The sequence below is a fragment of the Rhagoletis pomonella genome, unplaced genomic scaffold (assembly GCF_013731165.1).
Source record: "Rhagoletis pomonella isolate Grant_MI unplaced genomic scaffold, Rhpom_1.0 Rhpom_scaffold_00005, whole genome shotgun sequence".
Lineage (NCBI taxonomy): Eukaryota > Metazoa > Arthropoda > Insecta > Diptera > Tephritidae > Rhagoletis > Rhagoletis pomonella.
The window spans coordinates 35,946,365-35,964,094 of NW_023458559.1; the positions used below are offsets into that span (position 1 = coordinate 35,946,365).

The 17,730-nt window shown below is 34.5% G+C and overlaps 1 protein-coding gene across 1 annotated transcript in view; it reads left to right on the forward strand.

Moving 5' to 3' along the window:
• The first annotated feature begins 6,139 nt into the window (after window positions 1-6,139).
• The window catches only part of LOC118738873 (major facilitator superfamily domain-containing protein 8-like), a 22,974-nt gene continuing 11,383 nt past the window's right edge, over window positions 6,140-17,730 (forward strand). The window contains exon 1 of the mRNA XM_036469891.1: window positions 6,140-6,347. The gene's annotated coding sequence lies outside the window, so the exon portion shown is untranslated. The remainder of the gene's footprint in view (window positions 6,348-17,730) is intronic.

Genomic DNA, 17,730 nt, shown 5'->3' on the forward strand with positions numbered 1-17,730 from the left:
AATGCAAGACCAGTTCATAAAATGCAGATTGTTCACTATATCCAGATTGAGTTTTTTTGTTCTTTAAAATCAATTTTATTGCGCAGTACGTCGTTTGAAGTTAAATTTTTAAGTACTCGGAAATGTCGTCTTTTCCCTCAGCTAATGCCAACACATGTTTCCGGTGGATGTTGTATCGTTGTCGTCAAGCTCTATTAGCGGTAGACCCAGGAAGCGTGCAGCCTCGATGGGGTCTGTCCATAAGGCCAGAGGCGTTAGCAGGGTGGGGTTTAGTGGGCATGTGAAGAGATGCTGCGAGTCATGGGGCTTTTCTCCGAATGCGGGGAATTCATTTGGCACATCAGCATTTATTCTGCTCAAGTATGAGTTCAACCTGCTGCAGTAGCCCGATCGAAGTTGGGCTATGGGGTTCGAGTCTCCCGAGGCAGACGGCCTTCTAACGTGCCGTCGCGATGTTTCTTCCGCAAGCAGATGTCTGTTCGGGTACCTAACACCCGGGTGACACCCTACTAGGAATTGCTTGCAGAGCATTGTGTTATGCTCCTTAATCGGGAGCATATTGGCCTCGTTGCGCTGGTGGTGTTTCGGCAACATCAGAAGGCATCCTGTCGCTGTCTGAGTGCCGTGTTTTAGCAAGTCTGCAGTTTCATCCACTGCGTCCTACTAGTCCCCGATAGCGACCTTGTACGTTGCCAGCAACGTTTCTTTGTCTTTGCCCCACGTGCTGCCGGCAAGCGACTTGAGGACCTTGTTGCGGCTTTGTACTTTATTGACAATTGCGGTTGTATGCGCCGAGAAAGAGAGCAGACTTTTGAAGGTTACTCTGAGGATCTTCGGGTTATTCAACGTCGGAATTGGCTCGTCATCGACGAGAATACCCAGTTGCAGTCTGACCTCTTTCGTCGAAGTGGTGAAAAGCGTTGCTGAGGATTTTGTAGGGGAGAGTGTTAGGCTCCGTGCAGTGACGAAGCGAGAAAGCTCGGTGAAATAACCATTATCGAGCAAACGTCAGCATAAGAGACAATCGAGACTACCTCTGGAGGTTGAGGGAGCTTAGAAATGTAAAAGTTGAACAGTAGTGGGGAAAGGGCACCACCCTGTTGAACTCGCTGCTTCATTTTCCTAGGTTTGATCGATTTGTCTCCAAAGATCACTGACGACCACTCAGGTATTTCGCAGTCCACCGTTTGTTTTCTAGTAGCGTTACTTGAATAGTTCTCTCACATGGGGGGTTTCGGTTAAGGCCACGAATTATTTGGGAGTTTATGGCGTCAAGTGCTGTTGTTGTGCTGTGCACTTTACGGAACCCATGCTTATGCTTTGCTGGGGTCCAGTGATTTGTGTAGTGCGGAAGTAGAAGGGCCTCTAGTGTCTTCGCTACCGGGGAAAGGTGAGCTATAAGCGAGAAGACTCTCCTTTGTTGGACGGTTTCCCCGGTGGACAATCACCTCACGGTTGACCAAGGCTTGCTCACACCAGAGGCGAAGTGACAGGTCTTCAGATGGTCTTCCCACTTCTTCCGCTTATGTACGTTCACTAGTTGCCGAATCTCCGAGTTGAGATCCCTGATACGGGGATTTACGGGGTCGGCCTGGCGAAGGGATTAACCTTTTTGTCATTAAATTTGTCGTTACAGTTTTGAATTTGGAAGGAATTGGTTTTAAATTTTGTTCACTCTACAAAGACTCAAAATTGTTCCATCTATAGAGTACTCAATGGAAAAATTTTCATGTTCACTCTTTCGAGGTGTTCGTAGCATCGGGTGGTTCACTCCAGCCAGATAACACTGTAATTTATTTAACTTATTAATTAATTTGAATTGACTAACTTTGATACAAATTACTTTAATACTCTTTCGTTTGACACCCATATTTTAATATTTCATACATATACAAATGTAAATTGTGAATAATTTATTTAATTAGTTTTTTTTAAATATGTGGCAACCCTCTTCGAAATATTTTGAAACTAGAACCTTCTGAAAAATCGTCTGACATCCATATTGTGATACATATTTCAATTACCCAATTCTCTCAATGCAATTGAATATTAATTTTTTAAACAGGTGGCATTTAGAAATAAAGCTTCTTCAAAACATTTCGATCGATACCCATACTGTAATAATTCATTTAACTTATTAAATAACTTGGATTTTATCTTTTATAACAGGCGGCAACCTTCTTCTTCAAGCACTTAAAAATTTTTATAAATGTTCAAACTAAAAACTTCTTTCGTTTGACAGCCATATTTTTATATTTCATATATCCTGCTTATATGTATTTGTCAATGTTATGTATGTTGATTAAATTCGACATTTTAAACAGGTGCCAACCCTCTTCAAAATATTTGAAAACTACAACCTTCTTACATCTCTTCGTTAGACGCCAAAATTGTCGGACATATTTCAATTCCCTACAAAATTCCCTTAATTCAAGTAGAATTTAATTTTATAAACAGATGGCAACCTTAGAAATAAATCATTTTCAACCCACTGGGAAAATAGGTGAGCACCTTACGAGGCACGCCATGTTTTCTTTCAGTTTTTAGTACCAAAATTGTCATCATGGCCAATGCCACCTACTAGTAAAGCACAAAATGAACACCCCCGGCGACACATTACTTTGGCAGTTGCAAAATAACGTGCAGCCGAAGTTATTTCCACGCGCCGAACTACTCCGAGCGACTGCTCTGCATTATGCGTAGCTTACTTTGTAAACCGGCTCAGAGGTATGTCTGATACCAAATGTACATTCTTATTCCTACTTACATAAGGCGGCCACGTTTTTGTTAAAGTAATGGAGATTCGGCAGGAAAGTGGTAAGGACAACCGGGTGAAGGGTAATACCTTACCAGCAAGTTACACTTCACCCGGCGGTCCTTAAGACATCACTGATGAATCTCTCTTACTTTAACAAAGACGTGGTCGCCTTATGTAAGTAGGAATTTATATTTATTATTATTATTATTTTTTCATTGCGAAATTTGTATACCAACTCTTGGCTGATAATATAATCACTTCGTTTGATAAGATTTTGTAAATTCTTTTTTCATTTAAACTGTTCGGCTTTTGGATAAGTGGAAACATAAAAAAACTCTAGTAAAGCGTCCCCTAACACTTTTCATTTGGAACGAATTATGTAATTTTTTACTTAGTTCCAATATTTGCAGTCTTTACATTTAGCGCATAATCCTATTGAAAATATTTCTTAATCACGATTTCTCAAATGCCTTTAGTTTGGTACCGATTTCATTTATTTTACCAATTTAATTGAGTTAAATTTTCGAACAGGTGGCAACCCTCCTCAAAACATATTTTCGACTGTAGGTTTTTTAAAACTCTAGTTTGATACCCACATTGCAATATTTCATTTACTTTATCAATTTAGCTGGGTTAAAATTTTAAAATAGGTGGCAACCCTCCTCATTTACTTTATCAATTTAGCTGAGTTAAAATTTTTAATAGGTGGCAACCCTCCTAAAAATATTTCAAATAGTTATATTTCTTAAACCTCTATAACTTAATACCTATATTGTAATATTTCATTTACTTTATCGATGTAATTTAGTTAAATTTTCAACAAGGTGGCAAGCCTCCTCAAACATATTTTCGGCTGTCAGCCTTCGTTAAACTCTTTGGTCGACACCCACATTGCAGCATTTCATTTATTTTATCAATTTGATTGAGTTAAGATTTTCAATTAGGTGGCAACCCACCTCAAAAATATTTCCAACAGTTATCTTTCTTAAACCAGTTTAATTTGATACCCATATTGTAATAACTCATTTATTTTATCAATACAATTGGGTTTGAAAATTTTCAAATAGGTGGCAACCCTCCAATTGATCCTGGTTTTATACCGAACAATACAAAAAAAAGGATTATTCAAATCGGTTCAACTGTTCTCGAGTTTTGACGACCGTGACATACGAACACCACATTTTTATATACATATGTATATAGATTGTAATACTTTATTAAACTTAAGAACCATTTAATATCCTTTTATTTAATTTTAAATATTTTTTATAAGAATATAGGCAATTCTATGTACAATAAACATGTAAACATGCAAGCCAGAGTTTCAAATTTTCTACAAAATATATGAAAACTCAACGAACAAATTTTCATAAAGATTCATTTTTTTATATGTAAGCAGTTTTATAGCCCATTCAATTTTACTAAATACATTATAGCGTATGTTTGACGTGGCTCAAAACTCGCGTTGATTTCTGAGAATTTTTTTCGTTGCACCTATTTTAAATGGAAGAAAATACCTAGCACCGTCAAAATATAAAAATCAATTAAACATTGATTTGTATGGTTTTTATTGCAGAATTAACTATATTTTTACAAAAAAAAAATAACAAAATAAAAAATAGAAATAGCTGATACTGGCGACTCCGTTTGTTGGCATAGTTTACTCCTTTTTAAAAATTAGCAATAATGCTCGAAGATTGTTTCATACTGAAAGCGTTGTTGACAAATATATCACAAACTTACAGATTTTCTATTAAATACACACCTGAACTCTGTTTCCATTATTATACTTGAACTAAGTCGATCCATAAATATAGATTTTCCGGAAATCTCGACCATAGGGCCAAGAAATGGATTTATTTTTGGTAAGTGTATTTCTCATCATACATACAGTATCGGTCATATCTATAGCACGCCATTTCAAAGTGATATTGTGTGCCACTTATGTTGATTTATTTATTTTTAAGAATTTTCAATTAAAATACAGTTTTTTCTATAATAAAACCCACATAAACCCAAGTTTAACAATTTGTAAAAAACTACAAAAAAGTGCACCAAATTTTCACCCAAATTTCAAACTTTTTTCTTGGAAGTGTTGGATTTTTTTTGAATACACAGTTTTATAGCCCAATCAATTTTAGCCTGATAATGGGCAAGTTTCAAGTGACTAAAAGTTACCGTTGATTTTTTAGATTTTTTTTTCGCCAAAGGTGTTGCGGATTTCTTCCATATACGAATAAATTTAGTTTATTCCTTATATGGAAGCCAATGTGACAAAAAAAATTATAAAAAATCAACGGTAATTTTTGGCCACTTAAAATTTGCACATTATCAGACTAAAATTGAAAGGGCTAAAAAACTGTGTAATCGAAAAAATTCTAACACTTCCGAGAAAAAAGTTTGAAAAATAGGTGAAAATTTGTTGCACTTTTTTGTAGTTTTCTACAAATTGTTAAACTTAGGTTTATATGGGGCTTGTCTGAGGATGAACTATATTTTAATTGAAAGTTCTTAAAAACAAATAAATAATTAATAGTGGCAAACAATTTCACTTTGAAATGACGTGCTATAGATCAGACCGATACTATATATGCAGTGCACTCTTTCCATTTGGTTGTTTTGCAGCGCCACCTATCGGATCCATTTTTCTTTAAGGTATTTCTAATCGCACCAGCAGCATATGTAGGTACCTTTCCAATATCTCATCATATTTCTCATCACATCTGAAGTATACGTTTTTAATTTCATCAAAATCGAACGGTAAGTAAAGATAATAAGAATATATATGTAGACTATAGCACCACCTAGCGGATACACTTATCGTAAAGGTATTTTTCATAGCCCCCAATATACGTTTTGAATTTTATCAAAAATTGATTGCGCTACAAAACTGCCACTCAAAATTTTTCTACGAAATCTAAAAAAAAATTTGTTGATTTTTTTTTTTTAAATATTGCACAAAGTTTGAAACTTGGATTTACACAAAAAAACTAATTAAAATTAAACAAATAAAAAATTAATAGTCAAACTTAACAATCAAGCAGGTTCTGCAATTCACTTCCAAGTGAATTTCAATTTGAATTCAAATTGCCAGGGGTTGAAATTCGCTCGGAAGTGAATTGCAAAGCTGCCTGAAGTATGTGGGTGGCGTATAACTATGATAAGTTTATAGGAAGTATGTATGTACTTTATACGTGTAGGGTATTGTGGCACCCACATTCGCTTAAAGTTCCAAATTTGCTTTAATGCATTGACGATCGTGCACTAGATATTTTTAATCAAAAGAAGTAAACACATAGAAAGAGAGCACCGTATGGAGAGAGCATTCATGGTGCAATGATAAAATACAGGCGCGTTGAGTTGTTGGACTCGCTCGCCTTATTGCCATTGCCAGCAATAGTCGCTAGCCAACAGTCGAGCGTAAATATTCGGCCGTAAAACGTGCGCCTGGGGAAACGACGGAAAAGTTACCTAAGTAAACGATCGAATGTATTGAAAAGTGTTTTTCTTTGTTGCTTGTGGATGACAACAAAACAAAAAAAAAACAGAGACGAAGTGAAAAACCAAGTGCCAACAATTAAATCAAAAAGTAAATACACTTCAGTTTGAATTAATTACATACATACATATGTACCTCATTGATATATATGTATGTATGTATGTAAGTATGTAAATACAAAACAAATGAATTTGAATAAAACCATTCGAATTGTGTACTATTTATGCTTGTGTGAGCATAAATGAAAAAAAAAAAAACAAAACAGCAAAGCAATGCATATTGACCTAATTCAGAAAAATCGAAAGGCGAAGGGAATTGTTTAGCTTCCACAAAGTATCTTTGAAAGCAATTAATCGAAACAATTGCTGCGTGCTGAAGTCAATTTTTTAGTTATTAGTTGCTATTAAAAAAAAATTTATTCACATATGTATGTATGTGTGTATTTAGTGAATGTACTTACATACATACATATCGCAGACCGTCTTCAAAAGAGTCACAACTCAAAATAATAGGTTTGTCAGAAAATGCGAAAACCTATTTCTTAGCACATGATAATCATATGGGCAAGGGCGAATTTACCTTAGGTTGTTTTTTTTTAACAAATTATAACAAAAATTTGCTCCAGGTTTTGCTAAAAGGGATATAAAAGCTCTGCGTACATTTTTTAGCGCATAATCTCGAAAATGCCAAATTTTGAGTTGTGACTCTTTTGAAGACGGTGCGCGATATGTACGTATGTACTTATGAAAACTCAGTAGTTTTGTGCCTTTTGGTTGTAAACGCTTTTTGTTTTATTTGGTTTTTATTTATGTGTTCAGTGCGTTTATGTCTGCGTGCGCACATACGAATACGTACATATGTATGTATGTACATAGTTCGGAGTAAAAACCTGTACAGCTGCAGAGTTATACACGAAAAGAAGTGTTGTTTTGAGTGTAATTAAAAATTCAATGAAAATCATGCATTATATATGTACATACATACATATATACAGTTGTCCACAAAATAATAAGTTTGCGATATTTCGACCAGGCTTGACTATTTTCCTTTTGTTTGTCTAATGCTTTATAAAAGTGTAGCTCATTATTATCTAACAAAACCACATAAATCCAAATTTTAAACTTTGTGCAAAAATTCAACAAATTTTCACCAGAATTTCAAAACTTTTAGAAAAATTTGAAGTTGCTAAAAAATCGCGCTGATTTATGAGATTTTTTTTTCCACGCTGCTGTCATGTCTTCCATATAAAAAATAGTCCAGCGCACTTTGTTGTATTGAGGAAAATACGTGACACCGTAAAAATAAAATGCCAAAAATCAACGGTATTTTATTTTTAGCCACTTGCACTTTACTACACTAAAATTTAATGGGCTATAAAACTGCATACCCAAAATTTTTGTAAAAATTCTGATTAAAAAATTTTTAAACACTGTTAGTTCTCTGAATTATTATTATTAATATTATCTTTTAACTCTAATCTCCGCTCTTTACTCATATAATTAATAGAAATAAATTTTCGTTTTTTTTACTTAAGCCGAAAGCTCTGCTTTAGTTTGTAAGTGGAACAATTATTAATAATTGTTTCTCTTAAAAAAAAAAAACAAATAACAAGTAATTTTTAAGCAAAAAACAAAAGCGACTTCAATTCTCATATATAAATTTAAGGTTATCGTTAATTTCTTTACGATGGAATTATCGGATCTAAACAAAATAAGTATGTGACCACCCTTGAGTTACCACCTTCCCGATGAAAAAATAGTTATCGAAATCGGTTATGCTATGCCAAAGCTATGCGGATACACAAAAAAAATATTCCGACGATCTGATAGATAACCTTCTCATCTTTGTGAAGTCGGTAAAAAAACAAAAAAAATTTCAACTTTGCTGAAAATTTGTTGAATTTTTATAATTTTTGCACAGAGTTTAAAATTTTGATCTACATATGTGTTTTTTCTTAAGTAAAGAGCTATCGTTTATAAAAAATTAATAAAAATTGAACAAACAAAAGAAAAATAGTCAAAACTGGTCAAAATATCGCACTCTTATTATTTTGTGGACAACTACATGCGCATATGTACATTAGGGTGTTACAAATTTTTTCCAGCCACGCCTCAGAACTGAAGAGTATCGAAAATAAAGCGACCGGATTTTTTTTAACTTTAAAATCGGTTAATATATAAAAGGGGACCGTAACGGCTATGATCTTTATAATAAAATCACAATTTAACCGTTGAAATTGGATTTCTTTTTATCCGATAAAACTTAAGCGTTATTTTATGATTTATTGAGGGCTCACATTCCATACCCTCTATCTTTTCACAAAAATGCGATTCTGATATAAAAATCTACCTATTTAAGACTTAGCTGTCATCGACGATATTAATACGAACCTTGTATAACGTTTGGCAGAAGGGTTTACTATTAAATTGCAAAGTCAGAATTATCATCAGTGATAACATTACAAAGTAGTTTTCGTGAAAATTGCAGACAGAGGGTACCGAATATAAGCCCTCGTAATATTTTTTCGAGCAAAAATAATCGTTATTTTTGCACTTTTGTTTTTTGAAAAATTGTTGATTTTTATTTTTTTTCGATCATAACCGTTATTTTCAGTTTTAGATTTTTTATATCATAATTTAAATCGGTTATAAAAACAAAGTCTCCATGATAACGGTTAAAAGTGATTCTAGATAAAAAAAAATCAAAAAATAACGATTTTGCAATGATTTAAAAATAAAAATCTGAATATTTTCGTTCCCTGTATATAACCGCGCCGTCGAGACTTAGAAGTTTTCCATATGTAGGTAAATTTTACTTTTGGAAAATACAAATCTCCCTAGAATTGCTTTAAAATGTTAAAAAGAAATATTTTTTGATCGAATAAGAATATTTCCTTTTAGAGATCTTCAAAACAAAACTGTGATGCATATGTAACCTTAAAATTTTACTAACTACTTTTTCAAAACCAACAGCCTTATCTCTAATAAACAAAAACTCTTTATTGACAACAACAACCACGCTTTCAAGTTTAATTAGCGGCAAATCAGTTGCACTTGATAGCAGTAAGTTAAATAAGGAAAATGAATTAGCAACACGAGTTTACGGGGTGTGCATAGGTCAGTGCTCAACGCTGCTGAAATCTGGAAGAAAAAGAAGTCTGAAGGTGAGATGTGGCGATCTCCGAAATAGCTGCTATAACTTCTACCACTAAGACTTTGTTGCCTTTACCATTTTTTTCTAAAAAAATAATCATGGTACAAAGCTCAATAATAATATTAAAATCGTTACTTTATATATTCGTAACAAAATCACGCAAGTTATGAAAAAATAGTATAATTTTTGTTTAATATTTTTCTAGGGAAATATTTTTATTTGATCAAAAAATATTAATTTCAACAATTCTATAGCAGTGGTAAAAAAAAAATTATTCTCCTATGTATATAACATATATGGAAAACTTCAAAGCCCCGGCGGCACGGTTAAATATTAACCAATTTTAAAATACCAAAATCGGGTGTTATTTTCGATATCCTTCAGTTTGGGGAAATTTAAAAAAGTGGATTTTCCTTTGTAAAATAAGCAAAGTCAGAATTTTAATGCTCCACCCCCTAGGATTGTTCTATATATAAAAAAGATATAACCCTGCTTTTTTATTTTGAAATAAAAAAAATTTAGAGGTCGCTCAAAGTGCACAACAATACCAACCTCCGCACCGCGGCGCTCTAGACTTGCCTCCACATAAGCTCTCAGGGTTATAAAACAAGAGAAAACGTCGCGCATCAGCTTTTAGAGATTCAACTTCCATATATTTTCCTAACACAACCAATTAGGACAACGAAAGAACAAATCGCCGGAGAGGCAGCCACTTCTGGTATACTGAAGGCTCCACGACTGACTATGGTGTAATTTGCCGCATATGCTCCTAAACGTTAGTTTTCTGTCTCGTTTATCGAAATCTCGGAGCCATACCTGCTTAAGTTATCAGCTGGCAAAGAGTGATGTTGAGATGGCCTAGATATGTATGCCAACGTGGCACGACACTTCCGTACAATCTCCGATGTCACTACTTAAAAAGCCGCTAGGCTATCGACGCCGATATAGATTTTTCCAATTTAAACCGAGTTGTTTAAATGTTGTTTCCTTTGACAGACGAAAATACTAACACTATCTGCAGTACCTCCGGGAGGCATACGAGAGACATATGTAGGTGCCGGTTTCTTCGAGAAACTGGCAGGCCTAATTCGTCTCTGAGCAGAAAACGTATATGTAGGCCTTCTTGTATAGAGGTCTTAAATCAACGTAATACCGGCAGTGCTGAGTTCTAAAACAACTCTGATTCCATTAATCCTGGTGTTCTTTTTTAACTAAACTCCGCCTGCTGGCGTATGCGCTACTCACCGCTTTAGACATGATAGCTTTTACAAATTCCCAAGCAAGCGACGGCATGGCCTACAATCGGTCTGATGATTGTGATGTACATATGTATGTACTATCTACCATAGGTGATGTACGGCGACGTAAGAGTAACCCTTCATAAACATCTATCTTAGCTCTGGCCTTCATATTTATATATTTTGCCTAGGTATTTCGTTTCGGAGGAGAGTTTCAAAATGTCCCCCTCTAATTTTGACAGAGAAAAGGCCTGTGCTCTCTGCTATCAGCTGTTATTTGAACATGCATACTAACTTAAATGCTTCAGACACTTTGATTGGAACCCTTAATATTGAAACAGAACTTTCCTCTGGTGAGGCATCTATGTATAAGCCTTTGCCATAATTTTAAATAGGAAGCAAATCGAGTGCCTGTACCGACCTCCGATTGCCTAGTCACGATTTTCAGTCTTTGCGGATAGCCTGGAGCTTCACTGCGTATTAAAAAGAAGTTGCCCGTTGAAGTGTTGTATGCCAATGGGCCTAAATAAGAAACTGATTAACCCGATTAAATAGAGCCATTCTAAATTCTACATAATTTTGCATAAGCTCATAAGTCTATTAAGTTTGCCACTACGGATTTGACAAAATAGTTGCAAAGTATTCATCTGTCTAATCTTAAATTATTATCTCGGCTAAAAGTTACTTTTTTAAATTTTACAATAAACTTTTTATCACATTTTACCGGCTGGACTGTGCTTTTTATCTGCCGTCAAAGGAAATGCCTTCATACAAAATTCTTTACAAACCACCGCTAATTAAAGCTAATTAAACTAAACCAAGTGTTAAGTGTTTATGTTTGTATGTATGTATTCAATCCAATTCATATCAGTATTAGCAAGCGCAATATAAAACAAAAGAGCGGCATGAAAGCGGAAAACATAGCATGCAAAAAGACGACAAAAAAATAAAATAGAAAATAAAAAGTTGACGTTAATCAATTCATTAGCACCGATAGTACTTGACAAACAACCCAACATTTTCCTACTTTTTTGCGGTTATCCGATTTCTTGAATTTTCTCTGCAACAACAACTGATTACCTTAAATGCCCAGCACTCCCACTGCCTGAGTTGTTCTCAATTTCATTTATTAAAAATAATAGCAACTTATCAGAATGTTGCATATCTAGTTTATGTAGATAACAATAATAAGGGCAACAGGGCCGGATCTGAAATGGTGCGGGCCCGGGGCCGATGGGTGCTGCGGGACCATTTTTTAACGTACAAGTCTAAATACTAGTTTAGTACATACACCAATAATATTTATATGTATCATACACTTTATTTATAGCAGGGGTACTTTTCAGGAACTTTTTTATCTCTTAATGGAACAGTCCCTAACCCGGTGTGCAATGTCGCAATGATTTTTATTAAATTTGAACTGCCAGGAATGACAATCTTTTTCTGCACCCAAATTGTACAAATTTGTAATTTGTCCTTATAAAAATTTGAATCAATGCAATTTTTTATTGAAGGTGGCGACCACTGGCCACAGTGGCCCCTCCTCAAGTGCGGCCGTGAAAAGCGGGTAATAGAAAGCTATAAAATGCAACTTGTATTACTGCAATGCTGTTAATTTCGTTTCCACACACGCGTATGTGTTCAGTCCTATCTGAAGCTGCAGTAAGAAAAATAAATAGATAAAATTATTTACAAATGAGGGATAATTTCCATAACGAGCAGAGATTGCTATTAATGATTGTGTTAAGAAAAACTCTTAAAATTGTACATAAACTTGCTGCGCTGGAATGATCTACAATTTTAAAATTGTACACTGAACTGTGTAAAGGTATATTACGAAGCGGCGTGTTGTATGGAAGGCTCGCCCAGATACTCTACGGTGAGACATTTATTGGGGTGCTAGATGAAAATATAACTGTAGGCGGCTCCTTTCTAGTAAACGTTCAAGTTCGTAATTTTACTTTGGATAGACTTGGTTCTTAATCCTAAGCAGATCTCCTAGCATTATCTAAGCAGGCTGTTGTATTCATCGAGAATGTAGTAGCCTTAAGCCTTTGCGAAACTGTAAATACTTAGTGAAATTTAATTATGTTGATAGAATAGAGCCCCATTAAGAGATATTCGTAAGTGATGTAAAGAATTTTAGTTTGAAAAATTTCTACAACATTTGAAATATTATTACCGGTTGATTACAAATTAAAACGCTAGCCATCTACTAGAAGAATTCAGAGTTTTCCTAGAAAAAGTTAAGCCAGATTTCTTGATTCGGTTCGGTGCAAACTGGCTAAATGTTCCCTCCATAATTCAAGAATACTCTGGAGGTCACCTTTCTCATTTCAAGCCCAAGTATTTCGGCCCCTATATCTTATTTTCTATTCTTACCTATGGCAACGTGGCTTCGTAGGTTCTGTGGCATGCCTCGTTGCACACATTTTTACTTCGGACTCTGTGAATCCATCGGCGTCGGCACGTCATTGCTCGCATGACGTCAGTCTATTGAATAGTAATCTCTGAAAAAAAAACGAAGTGAGAAAAGAGTTACACCACCGACACCTAATGAAACGTAGCCCGCTGTCAGAGCCTTAAAGCATAGACAGACCGTATTGATCCGGAGCTGCGTACTACAATTCCGTAGCACCCAGGTTCGATCCTCGGTTCCACCGATTGCTAAAATTTTTTAATTTTTATTCTATTTTTTATTTGATTTATATACTTTATTTTATTTTATTTCGCTTTATTTTATTGTGAGTTTATCTAAATTTTTAGACCCTAATTTTATTAAAAAAAGTCAACAACAACTACCTAAAAACAACATTTAAAAATATATAAGTTATAATTGAATAAAAAAAAAATAAATAAATCCTTAATGCGCATTACTGCTGTCAAGGCACAATTTTGATCACATCAACTGTGCCGTTAATCCGGATCAACGTTGCCGTCTGTCTATGCCTTTATAGAAGCTCTTTCTATAGATAGCGAATATCATAGTACAGAAGTAAAAATTAATGGCTATTTTCGAGAGGGTATATTTAATCCAATCAAGCTCCCGTACATCGTTGTCTTCAGCCAAACCAAGCTTAGTGGTAATTTTACAATATACAGAATTTTTATATTCCGGTAATATTTTTGTTGAATAAATAAAGGCATAAAAGCCACATTGCTCATACGAGACGTGAGCTTAAGGCAAATACACGGGACATAAAAAGTTGATGAGCAAAGAAATAAAAGCTTATCATTATTAGCATTTTTCTTTTGTGAAATGTTAACGAAATGTTGTCATATTTCATTAAAATTAATCGCACGCATGTCAGCTAAATTTGCATGCGAAAAATGCATGAGTGTGAGTTTTATGCAATTATGGATGTACTTAAATTTTTCCATTTGTACTTGCACCCAAGCACGTCTTTACTAAGTTCATTTACACAATTATGGAATTGGAACCCTTAAATATGTGAATAGATATGAATGTACATATGTATATGGTAGGCAGGTTTCAGTGCGAATAGTCATTCCTATTTAAGTACAATATTACAGTACATGAAGTTGCATTCATTTATAATTAATTGAAAGCTTGCTGAATGTTGAAAATTGCTTCGTCACGCAGGTCAAGTGCATTGCAAACATAAAACGGATTGCATTTTTTGTGTGGATGCCTTACAGTGGTGGCGAGCATAAAAATAGCATAGCAGTTTAAGAGTTTGAAGATAATAAATGTTTTTACTTTTTTACTTTACTAAGCAAATAACACTAAACTAGCGAACCCGCAAAGCGTTCAGGCAACTTAAATAATATTCCAAATGTTAGTCAGCGTTATAAGAGATCCGAGTGTAATATTGCATCTAAAACCGTGCAGCCGTTTCTGAGTGAAGATAAGTCTCGCCTAGACCGGGGAAAAAAGTTCTTAATTAAAAAAAAAAAATTAAAACTTCAGCACACATCTACAGGCTAACGTCTTTAATTTTACATCTCATTTTTGAAATTCCTTTTCAAAAGTATTCTCAAACTAAAATCTCTTTCATCTGACGCTGTGATACACATGAATTTCAATAAACTGATGAACAATTTTGAGTTAAATTATTCGAGCACATGGCAACCCTTCTAAATAAAGGTTAGAAATAAAGCCTTTTCAAACCCGTTTCGATCGAGACCCTTATTCTAATAATTTATCAAACTTATTGAATAGTTTGAATATAACTTTTTAAACACGTGACAACCCGTTTCAAACATTCAAAGAGTTCAAACTAAAGATTTCTTAACACTATTTTATTTGACTATGGTATTTTTATATTTCATATTGAATTAGACCTTTCAAACAGATGGCAGCCCTCAAAAGTATTTTCTAGCTTAATCATTGTTAACTCTCCTTCGTCGGACATTGGGATACATTTTTTGATTAACTCATGAATTAAGTGTAATTTGACTCTTCAAACATGTGGAAACCCCACTAAATATGGTTCAGAAATAAAAAAGATTCAAATCCCTTTCGATTGATGCCCATATTTTATTAATTCATTTAATATATTAAATAATTTAAATTTAATTTTTTAAACAGGTTAAGAGGGTTATTCCAACACCTCAAAAATATTCTTGGCGTTAAAACTAACGATTATTACCCCGTCGTTTGACATTCATATTTTGATATTTCATATAACTTGTGTATAAGTAAACTAAATTCGACATTTCAAGAAGATGGCAACCTTGTTAAAATACTACTACTTTCGGAAACCACTTTCGCTTGGCACCCATATAGTGTTATAAACAAATTTCTCTTACTTAAATCCTTTAATTCAAATTGGATTTGATTTTTTAACCAGGTGGAAACCCTCGTATAGTTCAGTTAAGAAACAAAGCTTTTTAAAACCATTGCGATTGATACCAATTTTGTGATAACTGATTTATTTTTTTAAATAATTTGAATATAATTTTTTTTAAAGGTGGCAACTCTTTAAACCGTGTTGCACTTCTGCAGTCAAAGAGCTTTAATTTGACACCTCATTTTTGAAAGTCGGGCGAATGGTACAGATCTTTTGTCATGGACAAAAAATCCCTTTGCGTATTATATATACATATGTATAGAAGATGGTGCTAAGTGTTGTTATAGCCTACTAAAAGCCACCGAGGAAGCCTTCATATGTAAAGACTTCACTGTGGAGGCCTTTCCGCGTATAGAGAGGGCTTTTGACAATGTACTACCGGAGGCAATAGTCAGATCCCTGAGTAAGTTTAGGATAAAATCTGACAGTTGTCGCGGCGGAGTACGGGGTGTCACCGTCCAGCGCTGGTTTAACAAGGGCACGCCCCAAACTGGGTTCTCACGGCCCTTCTTTGGTTCGTGGTCGTAACCGCCATATTAGAGGAGTGGGCAAGAAGGGGGTGCCATTTGGGAACATTTTTGGATGCTCTCTTCGACTTAAGTCAAGTAAAATTGACCCTGGTGAAAATATGGTCTGCGTGTTGCGGATTTGATATAAATCCTATTAAAACAGAATTTGGGTTGTTCACTGGTAGGTATAAGGTGCCCCACGCCACTCCTCTCTCGTTCTCGCCTGACGCCTTCTGACAGGGTCAAGTACTTGGGCTTAATTCTTGACAGAAATGGTCTAGGAAGCCTGCAGTGGCTCTATATAACTGCAGAGGGGCAATAGGTAAGAGATGGGACCTTATCCCTCCTCGTCTTTTTATGATTTTGTGATAGGAAATAAGCCTATATTTTATCTACAAAATTCGTTGTAAAAATTTGAAAAATTGGTATTTCCACTCTTATTTTAAAATTTTCAAGCTCATTGCGCAGACTGCAGACATTGTCGCAGAGAACCAGAATTTCTTTTCTAGAATAAGGGATTAAATTAGCACCTTTTAAGATCAATACAATTTTCGTATCAAACATTCGTATTTTTCACCCACCCTAATATACATCCATTTGTATATGCGTCTTTATTAATCAAATGCAATTAGCGCATTGCCATGGATTAAATTACTAAAATTAAAATATTTCGTTTCATGCTAGTCATTAATGCCATTACGCGACAAAAGAAAAATAATTAGAAACATTTTTTTACGGAAGCCAGTTAGGCAATAAATAGATTAGATTAGATTGCTCAGCGTCTAGAGTTGAAATTCATAAAAAACTGATTTAATTATTACCGCTTTTAAACATACTAACGATCATAAATATGCACAAGAACCTATGGAGTTAAATAAATTTTGAAATGTGATTACCAGGGAACGGGTTTTTAGGACCTAAAGACCTATAAAAAGGCAAAATAAAATGTTGAAATGGGTTAGAAAGGGCAAAATAATATAGGGAAATAACCAGGAAGAGGCACTAGAAATCGCAAAAAAGGCAAAAGAAGGCACTATAAAGACAAAGACCGAAGAATAACCAAAAAAATACATTTATTTTAGAAATGTTTATTTTACAAGTAAAAAAGAAAAACTATGAACTAGTTTTATTAGGTTTATTCGCGTATTGATAGTTTTTGATAACTATAAAAGGAAATAATTATATCGTACACCGTCTTCAAAAGAGTTACAACTCAAAATATGCCATTTTTGAGCTTTTATTTACCTTTCAGCAAAAGCTGGAGTAAATTTTTGTTATAATTTGTTAAAAAAAAACCTAAGGTAAAGTCGCCCTTGCCCATATGATTATCGTGTGCTAAGAAATAGTTTCTCGCATTTTCTGACAAACGTATTATTTGGAGTTGTGACTCGTTTGAAGACGGTGTGAGATACGTCCACTGAATAATTTCTATATAAATTTATATTTCTATATAATTCTGAAAAACCGCGTATCAAGAAAATGCAAAACCGCGTATGGGAAGTTGCATAAATTATTTTCTAGAGAGTAAAAACACCCATATTTCAAATGGTTCTCTTTTTTACAAAGAAATCGCATTTCTGGCTAGTATATTTCGGGACGAATGGATAAGGATTGAGCCAAGAGCTTGTGTGAGCAAATCCAATTTTTGACAGCAAATGTCAGTTACGCGGTTTTGCAGAATGACGATACGCGGTTTGGTACTTTAAACGACGATATGTATACAGTATCGGTCATATCTATAGCACGCCATTTCAAAGTG